The sequence below is a fragment of the Chelonia mydas genome, chromosome 9 (assembly GCF_015237465.2).
Source record: "Chelonia mydas isolate rCheMyd1 chromosome 9, rCheMyd1.pri.v2, whole genome shotgun sequence".
NCBI classification, from domain to species: Eukaryota; Metazoa; Chordata; order Testudines; family Cheloniidae; genus Chelonia; species Chelonia mydas.
In genome coordinates, this window is record NC_057855.1 from 22220404 (window position 1) to 22244653 (window position 24250).

General features: G+C 39.9%; 1 protein-coding gene across 2 annotated transcripts in view; it reads right to left on the reverse strand.

Moving 5' to 3' along the window:
* Positions 1 to 24250, reverse strand: part of SCHIP1 (schwannomin interacting protein 1) — a 111128-nt gene that overhangs the window by 85381 nt on the left and 1497 nt on the right. The window lies entirely within an intron of this gene.

Here is a 24250-nt window from a genome sequence, read left to right on the forward strand (position 1 = left end):
AGGGATTATAAATTCTAATTCTACAGTAAGAGACAATATATTCATGTCATGTTTAAGAAAAAGTTTTGTAAATGAGTTCCAATAGTTCATGGATTAGGGACCCAATCTTTTCGGGTTACAGCGGCTTCTGTATATATTAATCTTTCTCTCTACCCAATGGGGCTCAGTCTAGAAGATAGCATCAGAGATGCTTAATTTTGCAGTTCTCAAACTATGGATTTGTGTCTCCAGAGATAACATGCTTGTTAACAGAAAAAAATGTTTTTAAATAAATAAATATTGTATAGAGGTGAAAAATAACAGACCTCAACCCTATTGTCCCTCTGCAAATTTGTGTACACAGAGTCAATCCCTTACCTCTCTCTAAAAGTGCAAAGTTTCAAAAAGTTCAATGAATAGAAAAGATTGTTGGGGGTGGAATAGATCTGTACAAGGAGAAGAAGTCTGGAGATAAATGTGAGAAGGGAGGGACAGGCAGTAGAAACAAAAGTGAAACTGAGCAGCATACTCCAGAAGTCTTGAGGTCTTTCTGAGTGTAGCCTTCATTGAGATCTACCATACCATTCTCTCACTAGAAGGGAAAACCTATAATGGCAGCAGGCCATAAAAGAGACCCAGTTCGGGAATATTTTAATGAATTTCCTCTACCTGTGGGTAAGACAGGCATGTGTGCAAAATGCACACAGCGCAGCAAAGAAATACAAGACCTGGTTGCCCTAATGAAACAACATAATGAGAAGTGTTCCTTCTCAGGAGGAAGCTGTGTTGAAGATGATGAATGGAATATGTCTGAACATGCAGGATCTTCAGGTTGGTAAACTTTTTTATTTCATACTTCTTTCTTAAGGGCTGCCTGTCTTCCTTCTGACCTACTCTTGAATTCTCATATTTGAGCAAAAAATACAGTTGTTACTCTATCGTACTACCATTTTAGATGCAGTTGTGATAAAAAATAAAATAGCTGAAATAGGCAGATATTCCTTTTCCAATTTCATCTTTAAAGTAGTACTGAGTGTCAGCGAATGCAATGAGTAATACTAAATGAGCAGTATGGTAATAATAATTAAATAACTGCATTGACTTATTTTGTTTAGGAGAATCCATCCTCAACGTACAGGATTCTGAAGACTATCCACCTTCGAGATCATCATTTTCTATAGTTTTAGAGTTATCTGCCAATGATAGTGTTTCAGTCACATCATGTATGTCACATAGCCACAGTATATCACCTGTAGCAATAAGAAAAAAAGTCTCCACCATCCAGAAACAACCATAGATAAGTTTGTGATAAGAACCAGCAGATTACAAAAAGAGGTAGTTGATGAAATAATTGCCAGGTTTCTTTATGCAACAAACTCTCCTTTCTGTATGACTGAGAACTCACACTTCATTAGTATGGTTCAGTCATTAAGACCAGGATACAGTCTACCCAACTGAGCAGATGTTGCAGGCAAATTGCTGGATAAAGGGTATGAAAGAGAAATTGAGCAGTGTGCAAAAAGGTCTAGAGGGTAAATATGTTAACCTGAGTCTTGAAGGGTGGAGCTATGTCCACAATGATCCTATTGCATGTGCTTGTGTGACAACAGAAGAAGGGAATGTCTTCCTTACAGAAACAATTGATACATCAGGAAAGACGCACACAGCAGAATACTTACAAGTAGCAGCAGTAAAAGCTATAATAAACTGTAAAAAAAAAATTCAAATGGTCTAGTATGCAGCTTGGTCACAGACAATGTTGCAAATGTATCCAAGATGAGAAGAGATTATTTAGAAGAGAGTCCCAAGCTAATAACATACGGTTGCAGTCTCATTTGACGTACCTCCTAGCCAAAGACTTCAGTGTTCCAGAAATAAAGGCTAGTGTTGTTGAAATTGCAAAATACTTCTGTAACAACCGCTTTGCAGCAGCTGCTCTGAAAAAAGTGGGAGGAACCAAGCTAACTCTCCCACAAGACGTGCGATGGAACTCAGTAGTGGACTGTTTTGAGCACTATATCAAGAAGTGGCCTAATCTGATGACAGTTTGTGAACAAAATAGATGGCACTGTCACAGCCAAAGTTCTCAACATTGGGCTTAAGAGAAATGTTGAACACATGCTGAGTACCCTGAAGCCTATTTCTTTAGCTTTGAACAAAATGCAGGGAAATAGCTGTTTTATTGCTGACGCTGCTGAAATTTGGAAGGAACTGAGTGACATCTTAAAAAGAGAAATATGCAATGACAGAGTTAAATTCCAAGCATTAAAAAAAAAACAAATGGGACAAGCATTATCTCCAGCTCATTTTCTTACAAATATACTCAGTGCCTGGTACCAGGGTCAAACCTTAATTGCTGAAGAAGAGGAGTTGGCTATGACATGGACATCCAGCAATCATCCCTCCATAATGCCAACTATAATAAACTTCAGAGCTAAGGGTGAACCATTCAAAAAGTATATGTCTGCGGATGATGTTTTAAAGAAAGTCACACCAATGAACTGGTGGAAGTCATTTAAGCACTTGGATTCAGAGACTGTTGAAGTGATAATCTCACTTTTAACAGCAGTAGCTTCTTCTGCTGGCGTAGACAGAATATTTTCTTCCTTTGGATTAATTCATTCCAAATTGAGAAATTGTTTGAGACCTGAAAAAGCAGGAAAGCTTGTTTTTCTTTTCCAGATTATGAACAAACAGGAAAATGAAGGTGAAGATAACTGAGTTAACTGCAGAAGCCAATATTTTAAGTTTCTCATGTTGACCTGGCTGACACAGTCGATTTTATTTTTGTTTGTTTTTTTTTTAAATATTTCATTTAACTATTTTAGTTAAAAACAATTTTAACAAAAACAAACCTGATTTTAAAAAACGTGAATGTTTAACTAAATTCAGAAATTCATATGCTTGTTTTGTTAAAATATTATATATTTGCTGTTGAAGAAAAAAATCCAGAATACATAGCATTGTTTTAGTTAAATAAAACAATTTAAATGTCTGTCTGGTGATGTTCTCCTCCAAATACAGAATGGAAAGAAAATCCTCCAAATATTAATGATTAACCTGTTGAATTGGGGATATTTATGAAGTCACTGGGAGGTGAAGTATCTGCTTCAATTACCTTTGGTAAATGAAATAACCAAACAATCATTCATTTTCTGATATAGCTGTAAAACTAATCTGAAAAATTTTCAAAATAAATCACTTAAAAAATTTATAGTGTGTACCTTCTAAAAATGAAACCTACATCTATCTCGGAGTTATTAAGGTTATGTATTAAGATTGTATATGTATTAAGGTTTACAAAAATGCACTTCTATGTAGAAATCTATGATTAAATCCAGTCTTCCTGACTAGTGATTTAAATCATGATTTAAATCAAATCTACCCTGATGAAGATCAACATTCAAAACATTTTAATGCCATTATCAGAATACTTTAGCCACACTTGGAAAGATACTACTGTATCATGTAGCTGGTGTCTACACTGCTGCTACATTTGTCTAGAACGACCTAATCATAAGCGTCTTCATGTATCCATCCTCAGTCTACAGGGACAAGTGTCAGGAAACACAAAGATATTCACGCAATCTGATCAGTATAAACAAACATTTATTTTATAAAAGAAAACAGCTATACTGAGCAACAAGCAGGAACTAGAGGAGTCAGATTTTCTTTCAACTATATTTAAAAAGAGTAATTATTTTCATATACTGAACTGGGATTTCATAATGCAGGAGTGGCCAACCTGTGGCTCCAGAGCCACATGCAGCTCTTCAGAAGTTAATACGTTGCTCCTTGTATAGGCACCAACTCCAGGGCTGGAGCTACAGGCGCCAACTTTCCAATGTGCTGGGGGGTGCTCAACCCCTGGCTCTGCCACAGGCCCTGCCCCCACTCCACCCCCTCCTGCCCCCTCCCCGAGCCTGCCGTGCCCTCACTCCCCCCCCCCCGAGCCTCCTGCATGCCACAAAACAGCTGATTGGGAGGTGCGGGGAGGGAGGGGGAGGCGCTGATTGGCAGGGCTGCCGGTCGGCACTGGGAGCTGATGGGGGCTGCTGATGTATTACTGTAGTTCTTTGGCAATGTACATTGGTAAATTCTGGCTCCTTCTCAGGATCAGGTTGGCCACCCCTGTCATAGTGGCATAAGATTGTGACTTTTCCCCTCGCTCATTCCAATAAAAATATCAGTTTTTCAGTAAAAACACATTTCTTATGAAAAAACTGTTCATCATTACCAAATGTAGAGAGTTTGAAATACTCACTCCACACTTTTATTAACAAGACCCTCTGAGGTGTTTGTAATTAAAAACTGAAATCTAAGGTATTTCAAATATTGCCCTACAAGCAACTTCCATTTAATTTAAGTTTTGAATTGAAATATTTTTAAATCTCATGTTCTAATTTTTGCACGAGAATATTTTAATTTTGCAAGACAAGACCTAACATAGGCTTCAGAGGCCATACTTGTTAATCAGAAGGAAAATCCTTGTTTTGTTATTTAAATCCTTTACTTGGCAACAAAGTATCCTTTAGTCAAAATTAAAACAGGTTATTTTTATAGTGTTATGGGTGTGTATGGTTTGACTTCATTTTACTACTGCTCCTGGAAATTCTACCGCTAACACACATTTTTCCCCTCAACCAAAAAGATTATAGCTCTGCAGGGATTTATTTACATCCATCTTAACACACATCAGCTTTTATCACAGACTGGGCCTGCGATTGTCACCACTTCATTCTCCTTGATCAATATTTAATCACTGCACAGTTATATAGAAGCGAATGAAAAATTTCATCTCAAGGTAACACAACTTTAATATGAAAAACCATTAATTTACATTTCTGTGGTGCAGTAACTGGTTTTTATTTTAAAATCACCAAATTAAAAATATAATATAGAAATTAAAATTACTCAGTATGTTTTTTTTTTAAATACAGCAACTTGTATAGATGCCATAAGCATAAGACACTAAAGCTTATTGAGTGTCTCCAAACATCTCGTTGAGTAGTCCCATTTATTTCAATGGGATTGCTCAGATAAGGGTCTGAAAACTCAAGGCGCTATTTTGTACTTTAGAAACCTTATATATTCTTAAAGAGGGCTTAATCATCATATAGCAAAATGTTTGGCTCAAATTTGGGTCTCTGCTAGGTAGCCTGCACTGGATATGAAAGGGACAGTTTGTTTTTCCCTTCTATATTTTCCTTGTTTTTGCAGGGGAAAAAGAAAATTTCAAGTACTTTTCCCAAATAAGGACATTCAGAAGATACTTCAGGTGAGAAGTAAACGTTTCCGTTTTTCTTCATTCTAGGATTTCACTGAGAAGTTAAATTTAAGAGGGGGAAACAATACTGCTGATGGAGATCCTGACACAACTAGTGGTCTCTGCAATCTCAGCTGACAAACATTAAATGATTCCATTGTAACAAACTATTCCTCTAACGATGTGGTATTCTGACTGTCTGCTTACTTTTATCATTTTAACAAGGGCTGAAATGTACCACATGGGAAGTTCATTATTTTAGTAAACTGAAGGGGGAAAAAGTTATATTTTTTATGCAGGTACTTTCTCCCTCTCACATACACAGAAGACAATGGCTCAGGAGGAGAACAATTTAAAATGTGCAGCCCAGAGGAAACAAAATTTATTGCTTCTTGTGTTCTATCAAGAAAAAATTTATAAAACAAAAAACCCTTCTGTTGTGAATACAAGTGTTACACAAGTGTTCACGTCACTCATGTTAGCAATGGTGGGAATTTTTTGTAAAATCATCTTAGACATGACTGATAGACTAGACAGTCTCCATGGGGCTTCCCTCAATGACAAAGTTTGCACTAGAAAATTGTGTATCCCTTTTCCAGCAATGGTAGAGCTGCACTAGAGACAGCAATGACATAATCATTAGTGTTCACAGGGCTCAGGAGGAAAAATGAAAATAAAAGTCTCTAATGTAAATAAGGCGAATGAGTAAAATATCTCTCACGGATAGCTGACATGCAGCACGTATCCCATCTCATGAGAAACTCCAACTGATGCCATTATGGCCCACCCTTCGCAAATATACTACTCTTGGGGAAAATTCTGCACCAATGCACATGCGAAGAATTCATGTCCCCCGCAGATTTTTTTTCTCTGCAGAATATAGATTCTGCTGGAGAGGCATCGAAGTCACATTTTTCACGCACCAGGGACTGCTGTGGTGCCAAGGAGAGGGCAGCCAGCCGGAGAGGCTGCATTCCTTACAGCAGGGCCAGGTGAGGTGACACCAGGTGGTCAGAGTGGGGCACATGCGAGGGATCACAGACTGAAGTTCAGAAGGACTAGTGGGAGAGACAGACTGGGGTGCAGGCTCAGTAACTAGTGCAGCAAATGCAGTAACAGCATTGAGCCAGGGGCTGAATGGAAGGGAGGGTGCAGGGACACACGGGGACGGGGGCAGATATACCTGACTGAATGGGAGAGGCTAGAGGTCACTCCGGATCTGCATGGGGGAGGCTCCCCAACTTCCTAACCATCTCTCCCTCCCCCCGAAAAAAACCAACTTTGATCCATACTTCTCCCACCCACACCTAACAACCCTCCAGGTTCACTCCCAGCTACTTCCCTCTCCCTCAGCTCCTCCATTACCCCGATCCCCCCAAGCCTTTGCACTTCGGAGGAGTAAGGAAATATGTTTCTGCATTGTAGTTTAAATGAATTATGCAAAGTTCTGTATTAAATATGCCTAGTAAGGAATCTATTTGTGAAATACACATTTTGTGAATTTTTTTTGTCTTTATTGCTACAGACATACTTGCTGACAGGTATTTTGAAATAAATTACCAAAATAATTGAAACTGACATGATTATATTGTGTTACTTTGACAAATAAAATATGGAGTATTTTAAAATATTGTGTGCAGAATTTTTCATTTTGTTGGTGCAGACTTCCCCCAAGAGTAATATATGAAATAAAGTGTGGAACAGTATTGTGCTGCATTTGCCAATAAGAGCTTTCTTAGTGGATCTTATTAATATTATTGCATTATTATGGGCCAATCAACATTGATACATTCATTCCAGATTTAGGCCCCTATTGCAGTAGCTCTCAAATTTGCTGAGCCTGGAACCCTCCCACTCCTTTAGCCATATTTCCCAAAATTTTAGGACCTCTTGATCAAATATTTTTATTAATTCTAATCAAGGTGGGGTTCTTTACTTGGTTCAGTCCTACAGACCTACAGCAGTCCTAATAACTGTAAGTAACATATTTACAGAGGAAGTTCTTAAAAGCAGCTAAAAGTACAGAATAAGGTGACTTACACCCAAGCTCATCTGAAAAGTATCCTTTCCTTGAGTAATAAGGTCCACTGATCCATTGTACGGCATACTTCGTCTTGCTTGCAGAACCAGAGCTGTCAGTCACTGGCAATCCCTAAGAATTCCCTGCCCCATTAGAGTTAATTCCAGGTGCAAAAGCTTCCAGGATAATTCCATCCTTCTTTCCTAAATAAGAGATTGAGTTAACTAAACTTTTGGGGGGGGACAGGGGGGAATAAACAATGTTTTCCTATTGCACAGCATAGGGATAATTTTCCCTAACAAAATAAACCTGAATCTTTGGATGTCAAGATCCATCTCTGACTCTGAATTACCCCTTTATTTCCAGGGTGGCTGGATCTGTGGACCTTATTATTTGAAGAAAGGAAGTTTTCAGGTAAGTTTCAATGCATTTTTCTATGTCTCATTATACTGAGGTCCCCAGCTTTGTTACACTGAGATTTTCACAGAAGTGTGCTTCCAGGGTGGGAAGTAGGATAATCCTTTAAATATGGATATCCAAAACAAGGTGAGTTATATATCCTCTGTGTTCCCCTTATTAGAGTATGACAGCAGGAAGATGATTGCTGCAGAAAAATAGAATTGGCTGAAGACTGAAAACCAATTTGGTGAATTGATGGCCACATGGACCTCCTAACTTCTCTCAACGTAGAGTACCATAGCACTTGTCCAGTGCTTCTAAAGAAATCTGAGAGATGGAATAGCATTTCTTGACTCCTGTGATAAAAAATTAAGTTTACTGGGCAATGAAAGCTGACAAGACACCTGTGAGGATGAGAATAAAAAGTATAATAGTGGGCCTCAGAGAAAGCTCTGAACTTCAAAATCCCACCTGATAGGAAATAGTGGCTATTGGGAAGACTACTTTAACAGACTGGAAGTATGACACTTTCAGAACTACTCCAATTGAACGCTTACAGGAAGATCCAGAATGAGGTTCCAAAGTTGTGTTCTGGGACTGAATCATGGGAGTTGCCATAAGGAAGTATTTAATATCAGAATTTGTAGACAATTTAAGTTTCCTGAATCGGCGGAGAACATGATAGTGCTGAGACAACCTTTTAGCCTGGACACTCCAATACACCCATAATTCAGTATTCTGGGAGAAACACAAGACTTGTAACATGGTAGATAAACCACAGACTTTGAATCAGCTGCTAGAACTAAATTCCGTTAGCTGGCTTCTTTCTAGGGTCGATAAGAGTGGAAATCACCTAATCCAAGTTTTGAACTTGTCTGGGATGCAGAATACGTCTTTGCTACAGCAGAGCTCGTCCATGAGGTAAAGGCTTTGGGAGGTTGAATGTTAGGTTCATCAGTCTTGAGAACCACAGTCTCTTTAGTCAGAATAGTTTAAACATTATCATTGCTGCTCTCTCCTTCCTGTCTTTGTATAGTCCGGGGGAGCAGTGGAAAGTTCTCTCAGACACAGGATCCATACAGGCCATATGAGGCTGCATTTCCCCTGGAAGCCTCAGCCTGCAATATCAGTAGGAAAGCCTTGGGAGGCCTATTAACTGGGGGGGAGACAACTGGGCCTGAAAGCCCATACAGCTCTTTCTGCTGTTGGCAGTGTCCAAAGCCCACTTCCCACCCCTCACTTCATGGCCTGAGGCAAAGCAGAGAGCGAGGAGGAAGCTGAGCTCTGTAATCAAGGACATGCTGGGGGCTCTAAGGACTCACTACTAAGCCTTGATCCACTGGGTTCTGAAACAAGTGGGGCAGTAGCACAAACTCCCAAATACTGCTCTGGGGATCTGTGGGATTTGCAGTGGCCTCAGCATTTTTACACCTTTTGCCAGCTTTTCCAATCCTACTTGCCTCCTTTTCTGCCCTTTCTGCATGGGAGGCAGACGGAGGCAACCCCACCCATGCAGGACTTCCAAGACATCTTGCCCATCACAGCCAGCCTCTCCAGTCATGCCTGGTTCTTATCCTACCCAGTGGGGGGCAGTGGCACTGGAGCAGTTTTTGTAGTGGGGGTGCTGAGATGCATCCCTCTTGCCGGTCTGTGCCCCTCACCACCCCCTTGAGCTGGGGCCGGGAGCAGCGCTGTGGATCTGGGAGGTGGGGGCGTGGACATGGGTAAGGCAGAGGAGGCTGGGGCCACAGCTAGGAGTGGGTGCGGAGCTCCGGGCATGGGGCTGGCAGCTGGGACCCCACATGCGGGGCCAGCAGCGGAACCCCTGGGTGCTGGTAGCGGAGCCACCGGTGCCCCAGCAGCTGGACAGGACCCTGAGCCAGCAGCCAGGACCCCGCATGCAGGGCCGGCAGCCGAGCAGGACCCGCAGCTGAGCAGGACCTGGGGCCAGTGGCCAAGTGGGACCCAGGGCTGCCAGGGGAGCCCCTGGGCAGCAGCAAGGCCAGCAGCTGGGACCCCTTGCAGCAGGGACACAGGGCTGGCAGCTGGGACACCGGGTGCAAAACCTGGGGGTGCTGCAGCACCCCCCAAACCTCTACTTCCTGCGCCTACAGTGGTGAGTGGGCTGATGGAGGGAAAACCACCATTTGCCCACAGAGATGGCCAAGATTCCCAATAAGTAAGGGGCTGGAGCAGGAGACAGCCTTTTCCTTATGCTTTTGGCTTCCGTGGCCTACCTCTTTCCCTGAAGCCTGCATGGGCATTAGCTACAGCAGCATCTGAGAAGGGGAAGCGGAGTTGAGGGGCGAAACTCCCCAAAAGGCATATGCAGCCCTAGGACATGACTGGGATTTCCCTCAGAAAAGCTCTGCAGCAGGAAGCCCTGGCTGAGCCACCCGATGCTAAGGAGGTGGTGAAAACTGGCTGGAACTTCAGGTGGCAAAGCATTCCCTTGCTGCCAGTGCCCAGCAGATCTAGTCCCCAAGCAGGCAGAAATACGCATTGTAACAGCTCTGTGACCTTCATGTGATGAAGAATAAATGTTTTTGTTCCTTTGATGTCACACACAAAAACTCTCAACAAAAATACTATTGCAATATTTTCTGGTAGTTAGAAGAAAGAGAAACTGAGAAATAAAAACATCTGTTCAACTCAGAAAACTAATACATACATTTGATTTTTGACCTTGTTTCTAACCAAACCTTGAAAATAATCACTATACAAGCCTTGCTCTTTATTTTTTCTAACTAGCAGAAATAGATCACCAGAAGCATCAGTTACTGAATTTAAATCAGCTTTGTAGTAACAAGAGAAAAATAAAATCATTGTTTTTGCTTTGCTGTTGTCATTCTAACTGATACCATATATGTTAAGCTTTTCAGTCTTACTAATACCATTTTAAAAAGAACCTGTCTATCTGAGGAACTGTCTACCTGCCCTAAATTCTGTTGCTGTGGCAGCAATGAGTGACTTGTTTCGGATTCGATGACCGTCCTGTTCTGGAGTGTTGAAGAGAGCAGGGCCTTCTCCACTTGCTTTCCTTCTGGATATATGCCAGACCAACTCTGTACCATCATTCTCCTTGAGGCTCATTCTCTCTCTCTTCTTTTTTTTTTTTAATTTGGTGGGAGGCTGTTATTTCTTGTTTAATACAGTTGGAGGGAGATTATGAATTTACGTTTTGGCCCCGTTTAGTATCTTCTAATTGCACTCGGGCCAAATTCCTTTTTGTCTGCAATATTTATTGTATTATATACACGGAAGACTTTGGGCATGGAAAATCTTATATTTATTATTGACAACCTTTGTTAGCAGCAAACTCATTTGCCCTGGTCATGTGATTTTATCTGGTATGGACCGAGCCTGGAATCTGGAAAGTTCCTTCCTCAGTTCAGAAGATGTTTTATGCTACCTTGAATAAACAGACCTTTCTTTTAATACTTTTCAATACTATCCTCAGTTTACAAAATAGCTTTTATAAGATAACTATCTTAGATTCTATATTCTAATTTTCTATAATGCAAGGTGTTACATTTCCCATACTATTTTGCTGAAAGGCAGAAAGTTAATATTTCTTTTTCACACCAAATGTTTCCCTTCAACGCTAAAAATAATGGTTATATGCAGCATGTGTCAGTTGTGAGTATTAAAATCCCTAACTTTCATTTATTGTAGCTGACTTTCAAGTGCCAGATGCATAAATATTATCATCTCAAGTGTATATTTTTTCTTCCTACTGCTGTCCCAACAAAAGATACTTGCTTACATTTAAGTGAAAGTTGAAAAAAACATTGAAGTGTTTCCCCGCCCCTAAGATAGTAGACTATAAAACATCTTGGTTCCAAAAATTACAACAAAGAAAGTACACTTCTGAAGTAGGCTTTTCCCTGACACAAAATAGAGTCTGCTTTGGTGAAATTAACTGTTAGATTTGTTTTTAGAATACATTTTACTATTTTCTTTTTTAGAATACAAGATTTTAGTATGCTGCTAATTTCTATACCAAGTATAAATACTTGAACTCAGTTACTTTCCTTCCCATTATTTCAACTATAAGAGTAGCAGTTTCCCGACCACAAACAAGCATATTAAAATAGACATTTATTGTTAGCTAAACTCACAGTCTGCACAAACTCTATCAATTCATTTTAATTAACTCTATATGCTGTACGAAATATTCACTTACCCAACGATTATGAAATGCAGCCAACTTATTTGTATCCATAATATATGTGTTGAGTACTCACATACAGAACAGCCATTTATCAAAACTTTTTGCTATCCCACATACATTTTCTTTAATGAAAGCCTCTGTAATGGCAACAAAACTTTGAGCTGAACTGAGTAACTATAGTGATCTTCCTGAACTACTGTCAGAAAAAACATCCTTTGGATCTATGGAATTCGAAATGGTCTTCAAGAAACTTTACATCGCATATTAGAGCGTTTTCTTAGCTAAATGACAATGCACTTTCTAGTCAAATTATGAATACCTTGCCAGCCTCATCTAACCTTTGAGCTGGGTGGAAAGTGGCCAAAGTACACGGTCACTTTGCCACATTATGCTGCGAATGAATCAATGATGTATCAACCATTACATCTCATCACATCAGTTATTAAAACCAATTACATCTGTAAAATAAGCCATGCAAAGCAAGCAACCTATTGTTTGGTTAAAGACATAATATTTTTTCAGGCTAATGAAAATATTCATTTTTGCTGTCAACTAAGACAAAACAAATATTGACTGTACTCTGTGAAGCTCTCTTGCCAAGATAATCATTTTCACGGCTCAAAACTGCTCATTAAATCAATTTTTGAAAAGTTAAATGATTAAATTAATTAATTAAATGAAATGAAATGATAGCCCCTATAAAAGTGATCAGATGAAGGGAGACAGTCATTCAATATTCATCCTGTTGTGCTCTTAAGTTTCAGGGGCAATATAGGTAGAAAGACACAGCTCAGTATTTTAAACCAGATGCTCATTTTCAAAATGAACTTGTCTACTGGTAAAGGTGGAGGAAAGAGCATGTTGTGTTAAGTTTTCCTGGGCAAAAACTGACAAGAGCACACTTTATAAGCCTGGAAGAGTCCAGCATGTTGTTCCCATGCTTCCAAACTATTAAATGTTCCTCCCTCCAAGCAGAGAGCAAACAAACCATTAATAGCAGAACAACTCAACCTCCCAGAGAGCATAGAGACTTCTTGTTTAGAGTCAAAGATCTGTCACTGCACATGTGCACAAGTCAAGTGTTACTGTGTGCATAATATGGACAACCTCCCCAGATTAAATTGAAGCTTTCCCCCCATTGCAGTAACATTGCGTTATGTAACTGAGCTAGGTGGACAAATAAAATTCCAACTTCCACTTTCTCTCCCCAGCAGAAAGGGCTGCTGGTCCACCCAGCACTTTCTGATACCCTGACTGTAAAGTATGAAAAAAGAACAGGAGTACTTGTGGCACCTTAGAGACTAACAAATTTAATAGTTAGTCTCTAAGGTGCCACAAGTACTCCTGTTCTTTTTGCGGATACAGACTAACACGGCTGCTACTCTGAAACCTGTAAAGTATGAAGGCACCCTTGCTCATCCCTTTCACACATGCCTAATTATTCCCTTATTTGCTCCTGGCAATCTTGTATGTGTGCAGGTACTCCTCTGTGCACCCGCTATGCCTAAAGTCTCCTTTCAGAGCCAGTCTGCCTCTCCTTAAAACCCACTACTTCCCCAACTCAAAACTGGGTGACTGGGGGCATCAAAATGAATTAGCTGTTACCACTCAGGAAAGAGCTCTTGGAGTCATTGTGAATAGCTCTCAGAAAAGATCTGCTCAAGATCTGAAGTAGAAGTCCAAAATTCTATCAAAGTTAAGAACCATTAGGGAAGGGATAGATAAGAAGACAGAAAATATAACACCACTATATAAATCCCTGGTACACTATCACCTTGAATACTGCATGCAGTTCTGGTTGCCCCATCTCAAAAAAAGATATTAGAATTACAAAATAACAGAGAAGGACAACAAAAATGATTAGGGGTGTGGAACAGCTTCTGTATGAGGAGAGATTAAAAAGACTGACTGTTCAGGTTAGAAAAGAGACTAATAAGGGGGGATATGATGGAGGTCTACAAAATTATGAATGGTGTGGAGAAAGTGAATAAGGAAGTGGTATTTTACCCCTTCACACAACACAAGAACCAGAAGTCACCCAATGAAATTAAGCAGCAGGTTTAAACAAACGTAAGGAAATTCTTCTTCACACAATGCACAGGCAACCTGTGGAACTCAATGCCATGGGATGGTGTGAAAGCCAAAAGTATAACTGGGTTAAAAAACGAATTAGGTAAATTCCTGGAGGATAGGTCCATCAATGGCAATTAGCCAAGATGGTTAGGGATGTAACCCCATGCTCTGCGTGTCTCTAAGCCTCTGAATGCCAGATGCTGGGACTGGATGACAGGAGATGGATCTCTAGATAATAGCCCTGTTCTGTTCATTCCCTTGGAAGAATCTGGCATTAGCCACTGTCAGAAGACAGGATACCGTACTAGATGGACTGGTCTGACCCAGTATGGCCATTCTTATGTTCAAATCCTGCTAAATTAAGTAGTAACCAAATTGTTATTGTCTGAAGATTACTCAGTGGTCTGCATGGAGTTAACTGGTGTGTTTCAGTTTAGTTTGTAGTGAACAAGTATATTTACATCACAAAGCGCTATATCCAGCATTCTTCCTGACAGTGTACATAAGAAGAGTTGAAAGGCTGAGTAGATGAAAAGGGGCATGGAGAATGCAGCACCCTCTTAAGCCCTACAGGAAGCTACTGCAGATCTGCATTGAGGAACAGTCGGAGGGGCTGAAAAGATAAGCTTGTGTTACCATTGCCCACTGTAAATCTGTTCCATGGACACCAGAATTCATTTTCTAGTGCCATCAATCCAGCAATCACCACAAGCGCAAGAGTCATTTTTAAAAGGTAAAAGTCATCTTGCTAAGTCAATTTACTAGTTTTTTCAGGCTTTTAGAGACTATGAAATACACATTGTATCAGTTTCAGAAAATACGCTCTTGATCGTAGCTATTGTTCAGAGAGACATGATGAAAAAACGGTATTAAGCCCATTAATGCTAATTCTGTAAGAACCATTACTGAGGCTGCAAATAGAAGGGGATTGCTTCCTATTCACAAAAGAAGGTTGTAATACAACAGATACTAAGTACCATAAATCATGTCATGACATGTTTGGTATTCTTTCTAATGCAGCTAAGACTCAGTAATTGAAAAGAGAGTAAAGAAGAAATATTGGCAGCAGATTTCCAGCACCTGGATGATGAGATTAGTCCAAAATAGTTGTAAAGGAATGTTCTGAGCATTAAGTATCTTCTGAAAAGATGTAATTTCTTTATCAGATGAAGGTCTAAGACGCTTAAGAAGTGTCTAAAGCAACCCATAAATCCAAAGCATGATCTAGGCAAGTTAGAATTGGTTTACAGAAGGGCAGTCTCTCTTCAATATGGAATTAATGCTGCAGTTAGAAGAGCTGTCCCCAAAAGAAACAAATGAATGTGAGGAGTTTGCCAACTTAACACTTTCACATGCATCCCCAACCTAGCAAAATGTTATGAAAAATTTGAGACAGCGCAACTTTCAAGTCAGTAGCAGCTGACGAAATTATTCAACACACTGTGCAAGTCTGAGAGAGATTAAAGTTTTAAAGGAATTTAAATTTCTCCAAGGGATCCAAAAAGTCCTAGAAATACTCCCTTACTCCAGGACGTCGGACCCCACCACCTGTACTTGTATCCTCATAACTCAGGTGACTGGTAAGATGACACATGTCCAACCTCAGAGCTGCTAGTTTAAATACAGCCCACATCAGAAGAGTATGTGTATAAGCATATTTTTTATTTAAAAAATGATCTAACAAATTATATGATATTGCTCCCTTGGAGAACAATGGAGCTTTATTTTAAAGCTCCTTTGACAATCATCAGCACATAAAATACAGTCAGCACAGTTTTAGGATGTGTCTACACTAGTAATTTGTCCTGTAATTTCCCACTGCTGCTGCTCGTGCTGCTGCTATCTGTTCAAGTCTACCAGTGGTCTGTCTATTATAAACAAGACAGAAGAGGCTGCAGGCATTTTAACAATTGTGTTCAGACCAAGTCTAGACACAAGGCTGGATATTAGTTGTGCAAGAGTGCCTAGGGGGCCCTGGTCTGTGACTGGGGCTCACTAGGCTAGATATTATGGCTATCAAGCAATTTAAAAAATTAATAGCGATTAATCGCACAGTTAAACAATAATATAATACTATTTATTTAAATATTTTTGGAAGTTTTCTACATTTTCAGATATATTGATTTCAATCACAAAACAGAATACAAAGTGTACAGTGCTCGCTTCATATTTATTTTTGATTACAAGTATTTGCACTATAAAAAAAGAAATAGAATTTTTCAAATCACCTCATACAAGTACTATAGTGCAAACTCTTTACCATGAAAGTTGAATTTACAAAATGTAGAATTACGTTAAAAAAACCTGCATTCAAAAATAAAACAATATTAAACATTAGAGCCTACAAGTCCACTCAGTCCTACTTCTTATAAAGCCAATTGCTCAGACAAACAAGTTCGTTTACATTTGCAGGAGATAATGCTGCCTGCTTCCTGAATACAACATCACCTGAAAGTGAGAACAGGCATTCTCATGGCACTGTTGTAGCCAGCGTCACAAGATATTTATGTGCCAGATGCGCTAAGGATTCATATGTCCCTTTATGATTCAACCACCATTCCAGGGGAGATGCGTCCATGCTGATGACGGGTTCTGCTCGATAACAATTCAAAGCAGTGCGGACTGACGCATATTCATTTTCATTATCTGAGTCAGATGCCAACAGCAGAAGATTGATTTTCTTTTTTGGTGGTTCGGGTTCTGTAGTTTCTGCATCGGAGTGTTGCTCTTTTAAGACTTCTGAAAGCATGCTCTGTCTACACCTCATTCCTCTCAGATTTTGGAAGGCACTTCAGATTCTTAAACCTTTTGTCGACTGTCGTAGCTATCTTTAGAAATCTCTGATTGGTACCTTCTTTGCGTTTTGTCAAATCTGCAGTGAAAGTGTTCTTAAAATGAACAACAAATGCTGGGTCATCATCCGAGACTGCTATAACATAAGATATATGGCAAAATGCAGGTAACACAGAGCAGGGGACATACAATTCCCCCCAAGGGAGTTCAGTCACAAATTCAATTAACACATTATTTTTTTACCGAGCATCATCAGCATGGAAGCATGTCCTCTGGAATGGTGGCTAAAGCATGAAGGGGCATATGAATATTTAGCATATTTGGCACGTAAATACCTTGCAATGCCAGTTACAAAAGTGCCATGCGAACGGCCTGTTCTCACTTTCTGGTGACACTGTAAATAAGAAGAGGGCAGCATTAGCTGTGTAAATGTAAACAAACTTGTTTGTCTGAACGACTGGCTGAACAAGAAGTAGGACTGAGTGGACTTGTAAGCTCTAAAGTTTTACATTGTTTTGTTTTTGAGTGCAGATATGTAACAAACAAAAAAAATCTACATTTGTAAATTGCACTTCTACAACAGAGATTGCACTACATGACTTGTATGAGGTGAATTGAAAAATATTTTTGTTTATCACTTTTACAGTGCAAATATTTGTAAGCAAAAATAATATACATTTTTATTTCAATTATAACACAGAACACAATAAATATGAAAATGTAGAACATCATCCAAAATATTTAATGTCAATTGGTATTCTATTATTCAACAGTACAATTAAAACTGTGATTAATCCCGATTAATTTTTTTAATCCTGATTAATTTTTTTGAGTTAATCGCATGAGTTAACTGTGATTAATCGACAGCCTACTAGATATGATACAAACACAATGAAAAGATGATCTTTGTTCCACAGAGTTTACAATCTAAGATGACTAACAGAAGGCAAACAGGAGGATATAACAGACAGGGGGAGCAAAAGGAAACAATGATGCAATTAGTGCTTCCACTGTTGCTGCTACAGGGAGAAACAACAATGGGAAATTTCAGGGTGGTGGTGGGGAGTAAGCGTAGATAAGGGCAAAGCATTCAGTGTGGATAGGAAACATTTTCTGAATAATTATTAGCAGAAATCATGCCATACACTAACCTCCTATAGCATGGCTTTAACATAGTTCTTAACACAACTGTAACTTTTTTTTATTAGTGCAAACCATATTACAGTAGAGTCTGGTCAGAGTTGTTCCTGAAATCTGGTTTCAAACACATGAGTATTAAAGTGACCAGGACCACTAGATCAGAGCTGATGATGCAATCTCAAATTAGTCAACAAAACTCTGAAAGAGGAAGATGACCTACTATAAACTGGAGTATTTGGGAGAGTAAGGACCTGAAATATTGAATGAACAATTAGATAAAGTGAATTTGTCACTCATCCAATACTCAGGTCATAAGGCAGCCAGAGTATTAACTAATACTTAAGTATTGGGCGTTGGTAGAATCTTCTCTTGGAAAATGCTAAGGAGAATTTAAAAATAAATACTAATTCCAAAAGAATTCTGAATTTCCCCAATTCGTAATCAGGATCATGCTGATGGTTCTTTTGATAACATCTCACAGAATCTGCAGGGGAATCTCATTAGTATTCACTACTAGAAGGACCACTGTCAATCAAAACTAAAACCTCCACACACACGCCTGTTACCAACACTATTTTAGATTAGTGCAACTAAAATAATTTTTAAAATCTAATATCTTTTTGCATTTCACTCAACTTTAGCAGTAGAAATAAACTAGCTAGTTTCAGTTTTCAGTCAGTTATGTATAAACCAGTTTCAAACTGTGATACTCATGGTCAAAGAAAATATCTGAGTTTTCACCAATGCAAGGAATATTTATATATTTTTTAAAAAACCACACAAACCCTGTCAATTCACGAAGAAACAATGAAAACGTTTCTGTTTCTATCTGGGTTTACAAAACTCTCTTAAGGAGTGAGTCACCTAAAATTAGCCAATAATGCCTTAGCACAGGGGCTCTCAAACTGGGGGTCATGACCCCTCAGGGGCTCGTGAGGTTATTATGTAGGGGGTCGCAAGCTGTCAGCCTCCACCCCCAAAGCCCACTTCACCTCCAGCATTTATAATAGTGTTAAGTATATTTGAAAAGTGTTAATTTATAAGGGGGTCACACTCAGAGGCTTGCTGTGTGAAAGGGGTCACTACTACAGACATTTGAGAACCACTGCCTTAGAAGCTGACCCCAGCAGTCAAATCAGGCATCCTAACTCTATCTGAATCCTTCTAAGACTTCATATTTTACTTAGTATTATTATACCTGAAGTTCCTGTCATAGGTTTCTGCAAGTAACCTAGAAAAAATTTTGTAATATTTCATAAAGAAAAGGGTATAGTCTTGCGTACATGGCACTAGACTGGACTCAGAAAACCTGGATTTAATTCCCAGTTCTGCCACATGCTTCCTGTATGACTGTGAACAAGCAACTTGATCTCTGTGTGTCTCAATTCCTCACCTGCAGCAGCAGCTCTGGCCTAAAAAGAAGGATCTGCAGCTTTCTCAAATTGCACCAGACTGAAAGGTGAAGAAGGGGCATTTGTGTTCTGCTATGCCTGCTCCCCCATACTCTAAGAAAACCTGGGAAAATTTGGGAGAAATTCACTTCAAACTAGACAGATAAGGACATGAAGTCTCTTTGAGTCTCCCACTCCCTCTGCCTTCTCAGTCCGAAAAAGCCTGACAGCCAAGAAGATGTATGCAAGGAGAAATACCTCGAACATCAGGTTGGATGAATGACTGTTCATGTCCATCATGGGGAGGCTGAAGAGAACCCTCAATATCAAGAAACAGCAGGGGAAGAAGCGCATGGTCTCCCCGGCTCAAAGGGCAACTCTAAACTGTAATTATACAACCAACGCTGGCCTGTGCCAGCAGAAGTGGGCTCACGGGGCTCAAGCTCGCAGCGCTGTTTAATTGTACTGTAGATGTTCCAGCTCCACCTGCAATCCAAGTTCTGGGACCCTCCCACCTCAAAGAGTCCTAAAGCCTGAGCTCCAGCCCAAGCTCAAATATCTACTGCGCAATAAACGATCCCTTAGCCAAAGCCCTGCAAACCTGAGTAGCTGTCATGGGCTAGCCCCAGGTTTTTAACTGTTGTGTAGACATGCCCCAAGAAATAAGGGAAAACCCTTCCTGAAGACAGAATAGAGCTGAGTGAATGGAGGTTAGAGAGAATGTTACTGCAGGAGAGCACAGCAAAATAGTTATTGTTAAACTGGCCTTGATAGCAGAGATCCCCCACTTCCCCACTATTTACTCACCCTGACCTTCTCTATTATAGAAAGTGAGGATCAGTAAAAACCATGAGTCTATCTGCACTTCAAGCAGTCTAATACAGTGTACTTACCTGTCCTAAACTATGCCCATAAGGCACAGATGCTAATTAGAAGGAACAGATCCATGACTGAGATAACAGAAATGAGATCCCTGCAGTAGCTTAGTGGTTTTGATGGATTCACAGAACTGAGGCATATAAGCCAAATAAATGTTCAAATACATAAATATAAATATGCATGGAAAAAGAGAAAGGCTGCCACAACGAGCTACACACATTGTTGTTCCCACGGGTGCTGGAAAATTGCAGGGGGGGAAATTGGTTACAATTATCAGGAATTCTTCCAGTACCTCACATACCATAAAACTGATACATGTATAAAAATAGGAAATGCCAACTATGGGCTTAAGCTGACAGGCAGCTCAGCAATGAGAAAGAGAGAAAGAAGATGTGCATGTGCTGTGTCTCTGGAGATGCAAGCCCAGTCTCCTTAGCCTGATCTGATCTACAGAAAGCAGTGCTACTGCAATACTTACAAGGAGTGCAGCGTGTCTGTGTGAGACAGTACGGCACCCAAAGTGCAACTTCCAACATTGGAACAACAGTGCAATTCTGTAGCACAGATTAGGCTTCCATGGAATCCCTTGCATAGTGATCAATGTTTGTAGCAGCTAAACAAAGAGGAGCTATGTGCCCATCCTCCAGGCGGGAGGCAAGGTGCTACGCCAAGTATAGGTAGTGTAATGGGAGGAGTCTGGTTTGGGAGAAAGCGTGGTCAAAGCACTAATACCAGATAAAGGGGAAGAGTAGGTCCAAGACAGATAATATTTGTTTGTTTTTTTAGGGCATTGGCTCCAATTAACATTTTTTCTTAAATGTAAGTGCTAAAATTATTACAAATGGCAATGATCCAAAAATCTTTCAGGGTAACACCTCACTTAAGCAAGCACCCAACTAGAAAGAAAGAGTTCCTATATTTGCTGCAGCTGCTTAATTAGAGATGGTTTTCTGTAAGCTTGAGTGACCAAAAGTAAGAGTACATCAGTTTACATTGCTAAGATCATCATCATAACAATAAAGGAGAGAAACAACTTAAAAAAAAAAAAAAGCTTAGTTTCTGAATAAGCCACTAGCAACTACAAGACCACCTAAAAAGTCCTGGGATTAGTGATTTTAATTCCCACACCCTCTACATGCTGCTGTTATTAGCTCACCCTTAGTTCCAAGTCTGGTCTTTTAAAAATACACTGTGTGGTGGCTGTCATTCTACAAGACTGTACTAATTACAATATCTAATAACTATAAGATTTTTCAAAAATCATTTGTAATATTCAACGAATGATTCATTCAAAGTCATTTCAAAACATAGTCAGTAAGTATGATACAAAGTCCTAGATGCCTAACTAGAAGGCCAATGCTGCAAGTAGTCAGCACCCTCTCTTCAGCTGATATCAGTAAGAAGTGAGGTTGCAGAGCACCCTACAGAATCAAGCCCTAGGAAAGTGAAGTTATAAAGTGGAGGTTAACAGAGGATACATCAGTCTTACTGTCTATCATAAAGCAGTGTTTGACTGTACCTTCAATGGTTTTAGAGAAAAGTTTAGGGAATGTCAGACCATCCTTTAATTTACATATTATAAAAACGATTCTTAATTAATGGGATTTCATATCTCCCTGAACAGAATGCTGTACACCCAAACCACCATTGACACCTGCTTATTGGAGAGTAAATATGTGCGTTTCTTTTTCTTCCAGAAAGATTCGAAAATTATTACTTTGTATACTAAATCATATAATATGAGATTTCACAATATACTGTATTTGTCCTTCCAAATAGTTATATAATATAAGTAGTTTCCACCTTGACTGTGGTTCCTAAATCTCTGGAGTACTGGGTTCCAATTCTGGGTCAGGTTACAAGTGAAAACGTGTTTGATGTTTTCATTCTGGCTGTTAGGGGATTTTGTTCAGCTCTCACACAAAAATAAATAAAATAAAATAAATTGCCATTACTCTGTGTGACAGTCTCTGCTCAACAGCAGCCCAGGACTGGAATACCACTGCTCTGGCCAGTTAGGAGTGTAGTTCATTGGCAGAGCTGTATAGGGAAGCCAACGCCATTTAATCCCTCAAAAAATAGGCACCTAAATTCACACACATAAAGACAACTTTCACAGAATATATAAAATCCTCAACAAGGCTAGGTCATACTTAAAATAAAATGACATCAGCATCTCTTATTGCTGAAACTAAAAGCCATTGTATTATTTTGTTACGGTTGCAACAACAATAGAATACAAGCAAAATGTTGTTCTTTAGCTTCATACTTTCTAAAATCTGTTCAAAATAAAATATAGACATTAAGACAGTTACCAGGAGATGTTTTTTCCTAACACTGTAATAACTTTGTGTCTAGCAATGATAATTTTTGGTTGCTGCTTAAAGATATTTGCTGAATGCTGATGAAAAGAATAGCTATGAAAATCTGCTATACAGCAGTGATTAAAGGAAACACATTTGAAACACAAAGTGGGGGTCTTATAACCAGGTTCTACAAGGCAAAGAAAGCATCCTCTTCCTTCTTTTAGTATTAGCAATCCCAATTACTCTGAGAAACGCTGTTACTTGTCCTCATGCTCTAAAGTCAAAGTGCAGGCATCCAATTTCCAGTAGCCTGAGGCCCTGTATACTCAAACCACACCCCAAGGCAAGGTACCAAATGACAAGCATGGTGTAATGTTGCCACATACTTTAGCTAAGTTAAAGTATGCAATCCTTCTTGGCTAAGGTACAGATTTAAATGCTTGGGTTGAAATTGTTGCTATACCTCAAAATAAAGCAAACAGGAAACCACCCTTCAAAAAGAAGATACTGACTCTTTTCACTGGGCCAGGTCCATATTGGGGAGTATGGTTGGCAGCTGACCAAAAGGATCAATGGGGAAAGAAGATACTTTCATATCTGGGGCGGCGGGGCTTTGTTTGTGCATTGTCTTGGGAAGCAGAGAAGCACCAAGTCAGAAAACTCCTTCTCCTATAAAACCATCCTAAAGTGAGTCTCAATATTGCAAAAAGAGTAAGTAAATAAGGCAGAGCGCGTTATTTTTGTTTTTAACTTGTGAATTTTCCCTGTGCTAACACGGAGGTTTATCCCTGTTTTTTGTAACTTTAAAGTTTTGCCTAGAGGGGAATCCTCTGTGTTTTGAATCTGATTACCCTGTAAAGTTACATTCCCATCCTGATTTTACAGAGGTGCTTTACTTTTATTTTCTTTATAATAAAGTTCTGTTTTTTTAAGAATCTGGTTTACCTATTTGGTTGGTATATTATTCTCAAGGAAAAGGGTGTAGGTCTTAGGGGGATATTTTGGGGGAATAGGAATTGCAAGTGGTCCTTTCCCTGATTCTTTGTCTAAATCACTTGGTGGTGGCAGCGTACCGTCCAAGGACAAAGGATTTGTGCCTTAGGGAAGTTTTTAACCTAAGCTGGTAGAAATAAGTTTAGGGGGCTTTCCTGCAGGTCCCCACATCTGTATCTTAGCGTTCAGAGTGGGGAGGGAACCCTGACATCAGTGGTTCTCAACAGGTGTCCGGGGGGTCCACAAGCAGGTTTTGGGGGGCCGCCAAGCACCGCCAGCATTAGACTTGTTGAGGCCCAGGATAGAAAGCTGAAGCCCCACTGTATGGGGCTGAAGCCCTGAATCCAAACCCGCCACCTGGGGCTGAAGCCTGAGCAACTTAGCTTTGCAGGGCCCCTGTGGCGTGGGGCTCAGGCAATTATTTGGCTTGTTACCCCCTAACGCCAGCTCTGGCTTTTATATACAGAAAACCAGTTACTGTGGCACGGGCGGGGCGTGGAGTTTTTATAAAAAAGGGTTGAGAACCCTTGTACTAGATGGCCTAAGGCTCCTGCTTATGTTAATTCCACCCACTCCCGCTCCTGATGCCACCCACATTGTCTAGCTTTCCTGTACCCAGCCAGGTGCCCGTCTGATAAGAAACAGGAAGTGCCACTGAGCCCCACCAAAATCTCAGCAATCACAATATGTTACAAATGGTCACTGAGTCACCAGCTTGATCTGTTCCACAGAGACACCCCTGACTCCCTGATCCTCAGGCCAGGGGCGGGCAGATCAGAGGCAAGCTATTCCTTCCACCGCTGAACAAACGAAAGAGGCTGGAGAAAGACAGAAATT